The following is a 13,726-nucleotide window of genomic DNA, read 5'->3' as shown; positions in this document are numbered from 1 at the left end:
TTATGAATGTTTCTAATGAAGGCAGTGGTAGTAGAGTGAATAATCAGAGTTTATATATAGATTGAAATACATTTCGTTCCAATGCCAGAATTTTCAATCATCCCAAATAATTCTTGCATTTTATAGTCTTCATTTTATAGTTCTTGATGCTTGCTTCTTGCTGACATCATTCCTATGCTGCATAATTCACCTGTTATAAATTCCCTATTTCCCCCATTCAAGCGAGTTTACATTCATCATAAGAAACCTCGTAGATGAGTTCCAGAAACTTGCTGATGAGATTAGGGAGCGGCGTGTACCCCAGGCTGAGATATGCATTCAAGAGCCTCATATCTTGCACATGTTAGAAATACTCCTGCTAAGCAAGTTCTTGGTGTCATACAAGGTTATTTGCGAATACGAATTTGCCTAAATTTAGAAAACAGTCAATATAAAACATGTCAAGCGATATCGCTGACGATACACACACATTCCAACTGAACTAAATACAAATAAATATAGCACCAAATGCAGAATCATTGGCATGATGCCATTCTTTCAGTGGAATAAAATCTGTCCTGCATTGTAAATCTGGAATCCTTTATAATCCAGACTACTAAATACTTATGAGGGTTGTAGCGTAAAATATGCATGTATTTATTCCACGTTTCTTTACTTTAGGACCTCATAATGCTTAAACAGCAGTGAAAGAACTGAGATCACAGTACCTAATACTTTATATTGCTCCAGAAATCCGTTTCTCTGCCGATCGCAGCATTCGACACTAACAAGAAGGCACATAACACTTAGGGTGGTGCTATTCACTTTGATTGTTTGGGAACGAAACCCATAATGTACATGTTATGGCACTACGTGTCATTACGTTTGAACAACAAAAAGGTAGGGGGTTTGCATTTTGCAAAACTGCATGGAGGTTTTCACTGTGTGCAATTAAAATTGGGGACCTTCCCAGCTCATACTAAATGCATTCTCCTAAGCTTTAGGTTATACAGGTGCACTACTTTACACAGAACACACTCTTTTTCCTCGTCACGGCTCACACTCTTAGGCAGAGTTACACCCTTTGAAGTGCCCCTTCTTCCACACAACGATAATTGTCATCTGCCTTTATGCATTTTCTTTCTTTAACGCTGCGAGCCCTGTGCTTTCCAGTAACGAACGGCATGCGCGTTATCAGCATGATAGCATTCCCGACAACAAAGTAGCGGGCGTGGTGTCTTCAAGAAAGGAAACGCATCAAGGCAAATAACGATTATTGTTGTGTGGCAGAAGGGGCACTCCAAAGGGTGTAACTTTGCCTAAGAGTGCAGGTGGTGATTCAGATTCTTCAAAGGTGTTTCATTGTATGGGATGGCACATCGCGCTTCACTTATTTGCAGAATATTGCATTCCAATTGTGTCATATGAGATAAATCCATTATAGAGCTTTAGCTTGTCCTAAATTTATTACAGCTGTGTACTGGTAAACTGGCCGCAGCTTGCAGTGCTTGTGGAAAAACAATTGTAACTGCCATATTATATGTAACTGCTAGTGCACAGGCATCGGCAGCAGCAATGGTTAGGGTACACTTGTTTCTTCTATTCTGGGGTATGCATCCTCCACCAGAAAGTAGTTTTCGTCTTCCTCTTCTACCATATTGGAATGTGAAATGGGGTGTAATTTGTAGGATATACTCTTGCATAAACTTCATGAGCATTTATTCTTGTCTGTGCCACAGATCATTGTTGCTACCACTGTAAAAGCAGGGTGCCTGTTTACAGCACCCATAGGGAACAATCTGTGAATCTTTAACGAACAGTAAGGGTAATGAATAATCGAATAATTTTTAGTAATTTTCAACAAATTTAGCACTCTTTGCTTTCCACTACGGTGTTTTTCAAACTCTAATATTGTCACAAGGTTTGAGTGCAGGATGTCATTTTGTGTGAAAGAGTACACTTGTGCGCATAACACCTCATCGTCAACATTCTGCTGCACAGAATGCCATTAGCTTTCGTATGCATTGGTCACTATCTCACAAACCGGTTGCTCCTTTGTTAGTTGGAATGTAGCATTTATGTAAAGCACATTTGATGTTCTAACAAAAAGCATTGTGCCCTCTTATCCCCTAATTCTCCTCACTTGATGCCTAGTGTTGTAATAGCATGGTTGACACCATGAGAGTCAGTGTGGTGAATAATTGTCTGGTGGAGTAGGGGGTGTACGTTAACTTAACCAACTTTTCCAGACGACTTAAATCAGTATTGTGGAATGCTGGTTTTTTTTTTTTTCAATCACTGTTACCAAGTTTCACTTTGGTTGTGGCAACAAGTATAATGTAGTTCGCTAGCACTCCTGCCAACACATATAATGTGCAGGCATCTGTGTTGAAAAAAAGACCAGCTAATGGTTTGCCAGGAGGTAAGGTCTATTTAGACCATTAAATTTTGAACTTACACCGGTGGAAATAACTGGTGAATGAAAGCACACCCAGGAGAACTGAAGCAAGACTGCGAGTCAGCCTAGTTGGAACAAATTCATCTTGAAACTTATAGTGCGTAACAAACAGGGACGAAGAATAGAAGAAACACAAGGACGAGCGCTTAACATTGTGTTTCTTCTATTCTTCGTCCCTGTTTGTTGCGCACAATAGGTTTCAAGATGAGCCGGAGAACTGACCATAATATTTTCTTTCATTATAACACCGCTGAAGCTTTGAACTGCATTTGAACTGGCTTGTTTAAAAAATTACCTATTTTCTTGTTCAAGTAGGACAAAGGTTCCACAGGAAGACAGAAACTTGAAGCCCTCAACAGCAGCATGAATATAAACAGCACTCGACGTTTTGCAATCTTGCACCTGGTTATATTATCCATCCCATTTTTTTCCACAGGCTGTTCTTTACTGTTTTATGGTCATATCCAGTTAAATTTTAATGTCCCTATTTTTTAATATTTGGTTAATATATATTTTCTTCATCGGCTTTCAACAAAATATATATTCATAATGTGCCTTCATTAGCCATTTGCAGTGATCTTAACCAGATGCATCTTGATACAAAATTTATTTTCCTTAATTCTTCGTTTTTCTTTTCCAAAAGTGCAAACTGTTTATCTTGATACCTATTTTGTCTTCTGGGAAGATTGGTTCTACTGGATTAATGACTGCATACATGTGTACATCGTTTTCTGTTTTGGTCACCCCTACTCTTGGCAAGTACTGACAGCATTGCTCATACCCGCTCCATCACAATCACCACTGCTAAGCACACCCTTCCTTCCTTTATTTTAACACTTTGGCTTCTCTTGACCTATTATATGCACCAGTTACTTCTCCCCCAATGTGGCTAGGGGCCAGTGAGATATGCACAATCCCACAACACAGCCAAGGAAAACATTTGCTACCCTAATGACAAGCACCTATGTTGAAATGTTGGCTACAGCAACATCCCTTGTGCCAACAATGTTGATCTACTTACATGTTTTTCTAACACAGAAGTTACTGCTTTGTCGTGTTCTGTGATTAAACTTTTTTGCCGCTTTCTTTAGGATGGATATTCACGAATACTATTTGTTTCTCCTAACAGCAGCAAGTTTATCCTTGCAAGTGTTTGGAGTCAAGAACAACTTTCACCAGGAAGAAATGCAAGACGAGTGATTGAAGAAAATAAAGTTGCTTCTGTGATCTAAGAACTTGAGGACTGAAATGTTGCACCTTTTTGTATATATGCTATGCAGTGCATTCATATCACCAAGTGCAAAGTGTTTTATCTCTGTAGCCATGTCAGTGTGTTGGCAAGACAATTTTCTCAATGGTGACCTGCTGCTTTGACTATGAGCTGCCTTCATGACATTTGCATTAAAGGAGATGTACTATCGTGGACAAAAGTACCCTGGAAGTGCGAGCGTTGACCAAATTGCATTTCTGCTCAAGACCGCTGAAAACAGTGGGTCACGTATGCACATTCCGAACGCAGATGGTGGCACGGCTGATCCCAGCAAATAGCACACCAATGAAATTCGGTCGACTCTCGCATGTCCTGGGCAATTTTGTGCCCGATGGCACATTCTTCGAATGGATATGCTCTGCAAGATGAAATACGGGAAGCACCTGTACTTTAACGGATATAGTACAGATTTAGTATACGGAGTCTTTCGTTTTCTGAATACGGCAAGCACCTGTTTTTTAACGGTTATAGTACAGATTCAGAATACAGAGTCTTCCGTTTTCTAGATACAGAAGCACTCGTATCTTGTATTACGGTCTCTGTTTTTACAGTTGTCCGTACTACGGAAATGACCGTTCTTAATTTACGGAAGAGTGTTCGGTCACAAATTACCAGCAAATTTTCTGTAAAGTAAGGCAAATTTTTTTTACAGTGTGGTAGAGCAGCGGTCTCCGAATAACGGGTTAAGTGGTCTACCGCAACGATTATCCACCTGTTGCCGGTAGGAGTCAATGGAAGCGGCCCGTAGAGATCTATGCCCACGCGATCAAAGGGTCGGGATGGGCATTGTAAAGGCTGGAGTTCACCCGCGGAGTTGTGCGGTGGCGCTTTCCGGCGTTGGCACTCATGACAAGAGCGGACGAATGTTCGAACGAAATTATACATTCCCGCTAGTAATAGCGGCGTCGAAGTCTTTCGTAGGTCTTGAAGACTCCCGCATGGCCAAACTGAGGGTCGACGTGGAACGAGGAGCAGAGCTCTGCTCGCGAGATTCTCGGAATTACGAGTAACCAGGTGCGTCCCTCTGGGGCATAGTTGCGTCGATACAGTAGGTGGTCGCGAATCGCAAAATGAGGCACTTGGCGCCGAAGCGTACGCGACGCTGAAACTTTCGACGTATCCGAGAGAAGGTCGAGCAGAGATGCAGTCCAGGGATCATTACGCTGTGCAGCAGTGATAGTGTCAACGTCCAGAGAGGATAATGTGCACTCGCAGGGGGAGTCGGGACTGGCCTTCGGGGGAAGCGGTGATAGGGATAGCGCGTCAGCGTTGGAGTGCTTTCGCCCGGAACGGTACACCACGCGGATGTCGTATTCTTGGATTCGTAATGCCCAGCGGGCAAGGCGGCCCGATGGATCTTTGAGCGTCGACAGCCAACATAGTGCGTGGTGGTCGGTCACTACGTCAAAAGATCGGCCGTATAAATATGGGCGAAACTTGCCAAGCGCCCACACAATGGCCAAACACTCCTTTTCTGTAACGCAGTAATTGGTCTCCGCCTTGGTTAACATGCGACTCGCGTATGCGACGACGTATTCTGGGTGGCCAGGTTGACGCTGTGCCAACACAGCGCCAAGGCCTACACCGCTTTCATCGGTATGGATTTCGGTTGGCGCTTGTGGGTCAAAATGGCGAAGAATGGGTGGAGTCGTGAGAAGACGGCGCAAGGTTGTGAAGGCGTCGTCACACTCTGGAGACCATGATGAGAGATCTCTAGCGCCACCAAGGAGCTGCGTGAGAGGCGATATAATGGACGCAAAGTTTCGAACGAATCGCCGGAAGTAAGAGCAGAGGCCGATAAAACTGCGTAGCTCTTTCATAGTAGAGTGAAAGCTCGCTAATTCGAACTTCAATAATTCGAATTTATGGATAATTCGAACTGTACGATTTGGTCCGGCCAAGCTCCACAGAAGTCTATGTATAAAAAAGTCCGTTAATTCGAACGCGAGAAGGTTCCCTCACGGATAATTCGAACTACGCTCGCCTGGCACACGGCCAGAGAAACACGCCTACTGCCTACACACAAGGCTGTATTGCCTCCGAAACGGAGAGAACGGCGAGAGAAAGCAAAATCAGAAAAAAATCTAACCTGCGCGGGGTCAGCCAGAAGCCAGCGGCGGCTGCCGCCTCTCCGTTCTACGTAACCTCCGAGACTTGTTGCCCGTTGCGAATCTCGGAGGCTTTACAAATCTTGTACAGCTGCTAATGTTGTGCGGAGATGGCACGGCAAGCGCCAAAACACAGCGAATCAAGTACGTCGCAGCTGCGCTTGCAATCAAGAACCAACGAATCAGGGCCTTCGCCACCTTCACATGTTCAGCGTCTTTGTCTCGGCAGTCTTCATCGGTTGTGCACCTCTGTTTTCAGATTAGGAGGTATCGGCCATCGCGATTCATTGTGATGGTGTTAAGCCTCGGCTAACGTTCGTTTCGGTGGACATCGGTGGTGGGGCACAGTCGGACCCAGAGCTTCGACTTGAAGATGGCGTGTGCCCGCAGCAAACGCCATCACTTTCTGACATGCCCTACTGCTTCCAAATCACAGTGTACTGTTGCTCTCCTTCACTTTCGTTAGTTCGAACTTTCGTTAACTCGAACTCAAGTGGCTTCCCCTTGCGGTTCGAATTAACGAGCTTTTACTGTAGTAGGTTTTGGGAACGCAGTAACAGCACGCAGCTTCTCGGGATCCGGGCGAATGCCCTCCTTTGACACGACATGGCCTAAAATTGTTAGCTGATGAACAGCAAATCTACACTTCTTCAAGTTAAGTTGCAACCCGGCGTTGGTCAAGCGAGTACGTGCTGGAGGCGGAGCAGGTGTGTTGGGAAATCAGGGGCGAACACCACAATGTCGTCAAGATAGCAAAGACATATTTTCCATTTGAGGCCACGCAGAACATTATCCATCATTCTTTCGAACGTAGCAGGTGCGTTGCAAAGTCCGAAAGGCATGACGGTGAATTCATACAAGCCGTCTGGTGTAACGGGCGATCGGGCGATCGGCCTCTGCCTCTGCCAGTTTTCGGGCGATCGGCCTCTGCCATCGGAACCTGCCAGTAGCCTGACCGCAAATCCAGCGAAGAAAAGAACTCGGCTCCCTACAAACAGTCCAGAGCATCATCGATGCATGGTAATGGGTAGACGTCCTTCAGCGTGATCTTGTTCAACCGCCGAAAGTCAACACAGAAGCGGATGGAACCGTCTTTCTTTGTGACGAGGACCACCGGAGAGGCCCATGGGCTTTGGGAAGGTTGAATGACGCCTCGACGGAGCATGTCATCGACCTGGTCTGCAATGACGCGACGTTCCGTAGCGGACACGCGATATGGTCTTTGTCGCAGGGGTGAGTGAGTGCCAGTGTCGATGTAATGCTTGACTGTCGATGCACGGCCAAGAGAGGTTTGCGCAACGTCGAAAGAAAGGCGGAAGTGCTGAAGGATTGCGACAAGTTGAGATCGCTGGGAAGGCGTCAGATCTTCGGCGATGAATGGGCTGAACACACCAGTCGATGTTGAGTCTGGTACGGAGAGGGCACTCAGTTCATGGGCGGCAGTAGAAGACACTTCGTCGAGGACGGAGACAATTCGTGTTGAATCGACCGACTCGACGTAACCAAGGCATTCGCGGCGGAGCAGTGATAGCGGCGATGAAAGATGATTGTAAATGGGCATCGTGCTCACACCGGCGGCAAGGTCAAGAGCTGCAAAGGGCAAAGGAAGCGCTTTTCGGGTAACAAAGTGATGAGAGGGCATGAAGAAGACCGTCCCATCGGATATGGTACTAAAGAAGACTGGTACGAATGCTGACGAGCACGGGGGGTACAGGTGTCTTCTTTCACGACAATTTTAGCGGCAGGATGAGCATCGACCGAGGCCAGGTCACCAAGGTGGAAAAGTTCAATCTCAGCCCGAGCGCAATTGATGATGGCATTGTGGCGTGACAGAAAATCCCATCCTAGAATAACGGCGTGGGAGCACGATGAAAGAACTATGAATTCAATCGTGTACAAAACGTCCTGTATGATCACACGGGCAGTACAAGCAGCGGTAGGGTGAATGGGTTGAGCACTCGCCGTTCGGAGCGACAATCCAGACAGAGACGTCGTCACTTTACGAAGCGAACGGCAAAACCTGGCATCCATAACTGAAATAGCGGCACCGGTATCGACTAAGGCGACTGTAGCGACATCTTCGATAAGCACATCAATGACATTGGCAGGTAAAGGAGGAGGACTTCGGCATGTCGACACTTGCGCAGTTCTTGCCTCAGGAACTGCGTCGTCTAGTTTCCCTCTTCGTTAGAGACGGGTCGTCGACGCATAGGGGAAAGCGATCGACGACATGGGGAGGGTCACCGGAGGTGTTCGAAGCGAGGACGGCGATCAGTCTGGGAGCGAGCTGGTGATGGGTCGAAAGGTCCGTAAGGCGCATTTGTATCAGGTGGCACATAGGGCGCTCGGCGATCGTCATCGAACGCCTGCGAGCGGCGGCGGCAGAACCTTGCGACATGACCGGCGTTCTCGGCGTACGACGCTTGCGAATGTCTGCAGGAAGCCGCTTCGGAACAGCTCCCAGGTCGTTAAGGTGGCTTCTCGGTTCTCGAACCACGTCCTGGCAGCGTCTTCCAATGCGAAGAAGACATGTCGCAGTTTGTCGTCACTGTTCCAGTTGATAAAAGCAGCGACCCTCTCGTATGTCTCAAGCCAGCTTTCCGGGTCCTCGAACGTTGAACCACGGAACGTCGGAGGCTCCCTGGGCTGCTGCAGCACGATGGGGGATGCTGGGGCTGCCATTGGGGTGGACTTGGTGGCGATCTTCCTGGTCGTTTCAGGCAAAAGTCCGTGCTCCGGGGGCAGTTGTTGAAGACGGCGGCTTGCTCGATGGTCCACCGACTACGTTGGTGTTGTCTTTGCGCTTCGGGCATGGATCTCGGCTTGTCGGGGGTTGTCCGGTACATGAACCAAAAGCACCTCCACCAGATGTCACGTGGTGGTGACGTCAAGAACACAGTAGCAATACTGTGAAAGACAAAACTAACTTTTATTGGGCAAACCTGTGCCCACAAAACAGGCTACACTTATAGCACAACGATAGCTGCGAACACGGTCGGCGATCGTCGAAAATCTGATCAGCGGGTGAAGCGCGTCGGCTTTTATAGATCAGCCGTCGAATGTTCCAGATTAACCGATGGGACCCGCCTGTCTTCCACAAAGTTCTATACTATTCGCGTCGCGCATACATGCAATCAGATTACACAAGTTACGGTGAAAGACAGTGGACGGAACCATCGATAACATTCCAGAAACTTCTGTTACATGCAGGCGCGTCCTGCGCTGCACGATAACATTTGTTAGGCGGCCAAACGTGGTCGCCCGATAAAGATAAGTACACGTGTCAATATATATATATATATATATATATATATATATATATATATATATATATATATATATATATATATATATATATATTACCACCTCCCACCACTCTCACACGAACGGCCTCACTGAGCGTTTGCACCGCACCCTTACAGACAAGCTATCCAATTACGTACATATATGTATATATATATATATATATATATATATATATATATGTACGTACGTAATTGGATAGCTTGTCTGTAAGGGTGCGGTGCAAACGCTCAGTGAGGCCGTTCGTATATATATATATATATATATATATTGTTACTTGTGGAAAGACACAGATGGAAGGGGCTATATACAGGCTATTTACACTGGAGCAGCCAGATCACCAGGCCGACACTCGCTCGCGCCAAGGCACAGACCCCCTTCGTCGTCGTCCTCGCGGCGGCTCGTCTCTTGAGCATCGCTCGATGATATCGTAACACTACCCACCAGCGGCAAAAGCGCTGTCACGGTGCTGTTAAATATCCAAGGCGCGTGAAGAGTTGTAGGGTTTGAGTCGGGCGACGTGGACAATGTCACTGGTTGTCACAACGGAGGACGCAGTGGGCGTAGCTAGAACGATTTCATAGGGGACATCGGTCACTTGGCGGAGCCTCGATATGGGCCTGTGTAGAAGGAAAGCAGTTTTTCACAAAGGCCAACTTTACGCGATGGTGACCAGAGCGAGACGAGGGTTCCAGGCACAAAACGGACATCACGGTGACGGAGGTGATAGCGTTGCTTCTGTTTGCCTTGAGAGACTTGTATAGACGAGCGCGCGCAAGTCAGCATGGGCGATAGCATCACGGGCATAAGCGCTAGTTGAAGCTGTGCTTGACAGAAGCACAACGTCCAGTGGTAGCGTCGGTTCACGGCCATACAAGAGGTATAAAGGCGAAAAGCCAGCAGTTTCGAAACGGGAAGAGTTGTACGCAAATGTAATGCAAGCTAGAGCCTGGTCCCAGTCACGGTGGTCGTCTGAAACGTATTTGGATAACACGTCTGTAAGGGTGCGGTTCAAACGCTCAGTAAGACCGTTCGTTTGAGAGTGGTAGCAGGTGGTAAATTTATGCTGTAATGAGCAGGCACGCATGATGTCGTCAATGACTTTGGCTAAGAACGTAGGGCCACGGTCTGTTAGCAAGTGACGCGGAGCACCATGAATCAAAATGATATCATGCAAGAGGAAGTCCGTAACATCAGTTGCGCAACTGGTCGGAAGAGCGCGGGTTGCGGCGTAGCGGGACGCGTAGTCCGCCGCGACTGCAAACCACTTGTTTCCTGATCTAGATTCCGGAAATGGGCCGAGAAGGTCTAAGCTGGCATGATGGAAGGGCTCGGCAGGGATGTCGAGCGGCTGCAGGTAATCAGCGGGGAGCTCGGAACGCTTCTTGCGTCGTTGGCAAAGTTCACAAGCGGCGACGTAACGTCGTACAGAACGGGCAAGTCCCGGCCAGAAAAAACGGCGACATACACGGTCATTGGTTCAAGATACGCCGAGGTGTCCTGCCGTTGGTGCGTCGGGAAGCTCTTCTAGAACGGTTGAGCGGAGGTGTTTAGGTATTACAAGCAGGAACTCGGAGCCGTCCGGATGAAGGTTACGACGGTACACAGTACCGTCGCGGAGGACGAAGAGGCGTAGAGTGGCGTCAGTGGGAGAGTGTTCAAAACGGTCGATGGGTGCTCTGATGTAGGTGTCATGACGTTGCTCGTCGGCGAAATGAAGTAGCTGCGATACAGAGAATACGCAAGCAGCACTGGTAATATTGGAGCAGTCAGGGTTGCCAACAGGGTAACGCGGTAACAGGGTAATGCCCCTGAGCGTCTACAGAAGCTATGCAAACAGGTTAACACAGAAAATAACAAAAGGCCCTCATGTTCTACCCAACATCGCCAACAATTTGTAACCTGTACTCATAACGTTGTCTATGCCATCCCACTTTCATGCGGAAATACGTATATTGGTCAAACCGGCAGATGCATCAACGAGAGATTAAGGGAGCATCAATACAATGTCAATAAGGTAATCTCGGGTCACTTGGGCATTCACTGCCGAGATTGTTCCTGCAAGCCCATGTTTGAAAGCACTTCCGTTCTGTATAAGGCTCATAGCAGGATGACGAGGGAGATTGTAGAGGCATACGAGATAGCAAAATTACAGCAAAAGTGCGTAAGCAAGCCTTCGGTATCACTTTCGGAAAAGGAGATACGATTCCTTGGTTTGTCTTCGTGACAATTGTAGTAGATGTTTTTTTCTCCTTTTTTTCCATTGCCTTGCACACGTGTCCGGTTCAACGAAATGTACCACTCAATGTTCTTTTTTGCTGTCACGTTTGTTTCCGCTCGCACGGTATATATTTATCCATGCGTGCGAAAATAAAATATATAGTTGAAAGTGAAGCGCTGTGTCTGTGTATCTGTTTCTTTCTTCGTCCTCGTCCAGTCGCGCTTATACACTCTACCAAGGGTAACGCGACAAGCTGTTAGCTTCTTGCTGCAGGCGGCCAGACTTGTAGACCATGGAATATGAAAATTCCTGTAGCCTCAAAGCCCATCGACCAAGCCGGCCTGTAGGATCTTTTAGCGATGAGAGCTAGCAGATGGCTTGGTGGTCAGTGACTACGGAAAAAGGGCGACCGTAAAGGTAAGGACGGAACTTCGCAACCACCCAGACTACAGCAAGGCATTCTCGTTCCATAATGGAATAGTTGCGCTCCGATGGTGTGAGGAGGCGGCTCGCATAAGCAAAAACGCGATCCTGGCCATGCTGACGCTGGGCTAAGACGACACCTACGCCATGACCGCTGGCATCTGTACGCAATTCTGTAGGGGCATCAGGGTCGAAGTGGGCGAGAATGGGTGGTGAGGAAAGAAGAGTGACGAGACGAGAGAAGGCGGCGGCTTCGGCAGTACCCCAGGAGAATTGTACGCCTTTCTTTAAAAGATTAGTGAGTGGTGTAGCAATTGCCGCAAAATCTTGAACAAAACGACGAAAGTATGAGCATAGCCTTAGAAAACTTGGAACGTCTGCGGCCGTTTTCAGAACCGGAAAGTCTCGGACAGCGCGAGTTTTGTCGGGATCAGGCTGTACTCCGGAAGCGTCAACGAGGTGGCCCAGAACAGTAATTTGGCGGCGGCCGAAACGACATTTGGACGAGGTAAGTTGCAGCTTGGCCTTTCGGAATACATCAAGTATAGCTGTTAGACGACCAGGTGAGTGTCGAACGTGGGCGAGAAGACGATGACGTCGTCGAGGTAGCAGAGACATGTGGACCCTTTGAAACCTCGGAGCAAGGAGTCCATCATGCGCTCAAAGGTGGCAGGGGCGTTGCATAATCGAAATGGCAGTACTTTAATTGGTATAGGGGATCAGGTGTGGTGAACGCGGTTTTTTCTCTGTCCATATCGTCAACAGCAATCTGCCAGTATCCAGAACGAAGATCAATAGAAGATAAATAGCTGGAACTGCGGAGGCAGTCAAGGGCGTCGTCTATACGTGGGAGCGAGTAGACGTCCTTCTTAGTAATGTTGTTCAGATGACGGTAGTCTACACAGAAGCGCCACGTGCCATCCTTCTTCTTAACCAACACTACAGGTCACGCCCAGGGACTCGAAGAAGGCTCAATGATGTTTTCGTCTAGCATTTTGTTCACCTTGAATTACTCGACGTTCCGAAGCAGAAACTCGATATGGTCGTCGGTCAATAGGCGCAGCATCGCCAGTAAGAATCCGGTGCTTGACCGCGAGCGTCTGGCCTAAAGGGCGATAGTCGAAGTCAAAAATATCTCTGTAGGAGGATAATACTTCGTAAAGGTCTTGAGCCTGCGCAGAAGACAGGTCCGTCGCAACCATTTTCTATATCTTGGTATCGGCGGCCGAGGCTGGAACGATGGGCCTGCTAAGTTCGCAAGAAGCATCCGCCGATGAAGTTGCCACGTGATGGAAATACCTTGCGGTAGAATTTGCTTTGCCAATCCAAAGTTCAAGATAGGCATGAAAGTGCGGTTCGCAGTAATAGTAAGTATACTGTGAGGCACGGTAACGTCATACTGTAGTGGAATGTCGGGCAGACGAGTGACGAGGTACTCTCCATCAAGGATTGGTGGGGAAGACAAGAGTTCAATATAGGCTATTGATCTTGGCGGCAGGCGAATAAAGCCGCCGGGGCGTAGGCGGCACTGGGGTGTGTCAGAAGGTTCTGCGAGAATGGGCAACTCAAGGTGAAGGGAAGAGCAGTAAATAAGAGCAGAATGCGCGGAGAGAAAGTCGAGGCCGAGAATGAGATCATGGGGGCTATGAGCAATCACGGTGAAGAGTACAGGAGTGTGGCGGCCAGCGATGCTGACTCGTGCCGTACACATGCCGACGATAGGTACAGTACCGCCATCCGCAACGCGGACGACGCGTGTCGACGCTGGGGCGTGTCGACGCTGGGGCGTGTCGACGCTGGGGTGGGTCGACGCTGGCGCTCAGTCGTCGTCGGAAGGCAGCATTCATAATAGAAAGATGTGCACCTGTATCGATGAGTGCCGTGACAGGATAGCCATGAACGTCAACGTCAAGAAGGTTTTGGTCCGTGTGTAACGTTAGCAGAGGATTTGAGGGCAGGGTGGA

General features: G+C 47.9%; 1 protein-coding gene across 2 annotated transcripts in view; it reads right to left on the bottom strand.

The window, feature by feature from the left end:
• The window catches only part of LOC135916731 (neprilysin-1-like), a 110,115-nt gene that overhangs the window by 14,375 nt on the left and 82,014 nt on the right, over window positions 1-13,726 (bottom strand). The gene's annotated exons all lie outside the window — the stretch shown is intronic.

This window comes from Dermacentor albipictus, chromosome 4 (assembly GCF_038994185.2).
Source record: "Dermacentor albipictus isolate Rhodes 1998 colony chromosome 4, USDA_Dalb.pri_finalv2, whole genome shotgun sequence".
Taxonomy (NCBI): domain Eukaryota; kingdom Metazoa; phylum Arthropoda; class Arachnida; order Ixodida; family Ixodidae; genus Dermacentor; species Dermacentor albipictus.
This window is presented reverse-complemented; position numbering and strand designations above follow the sequence as displayed.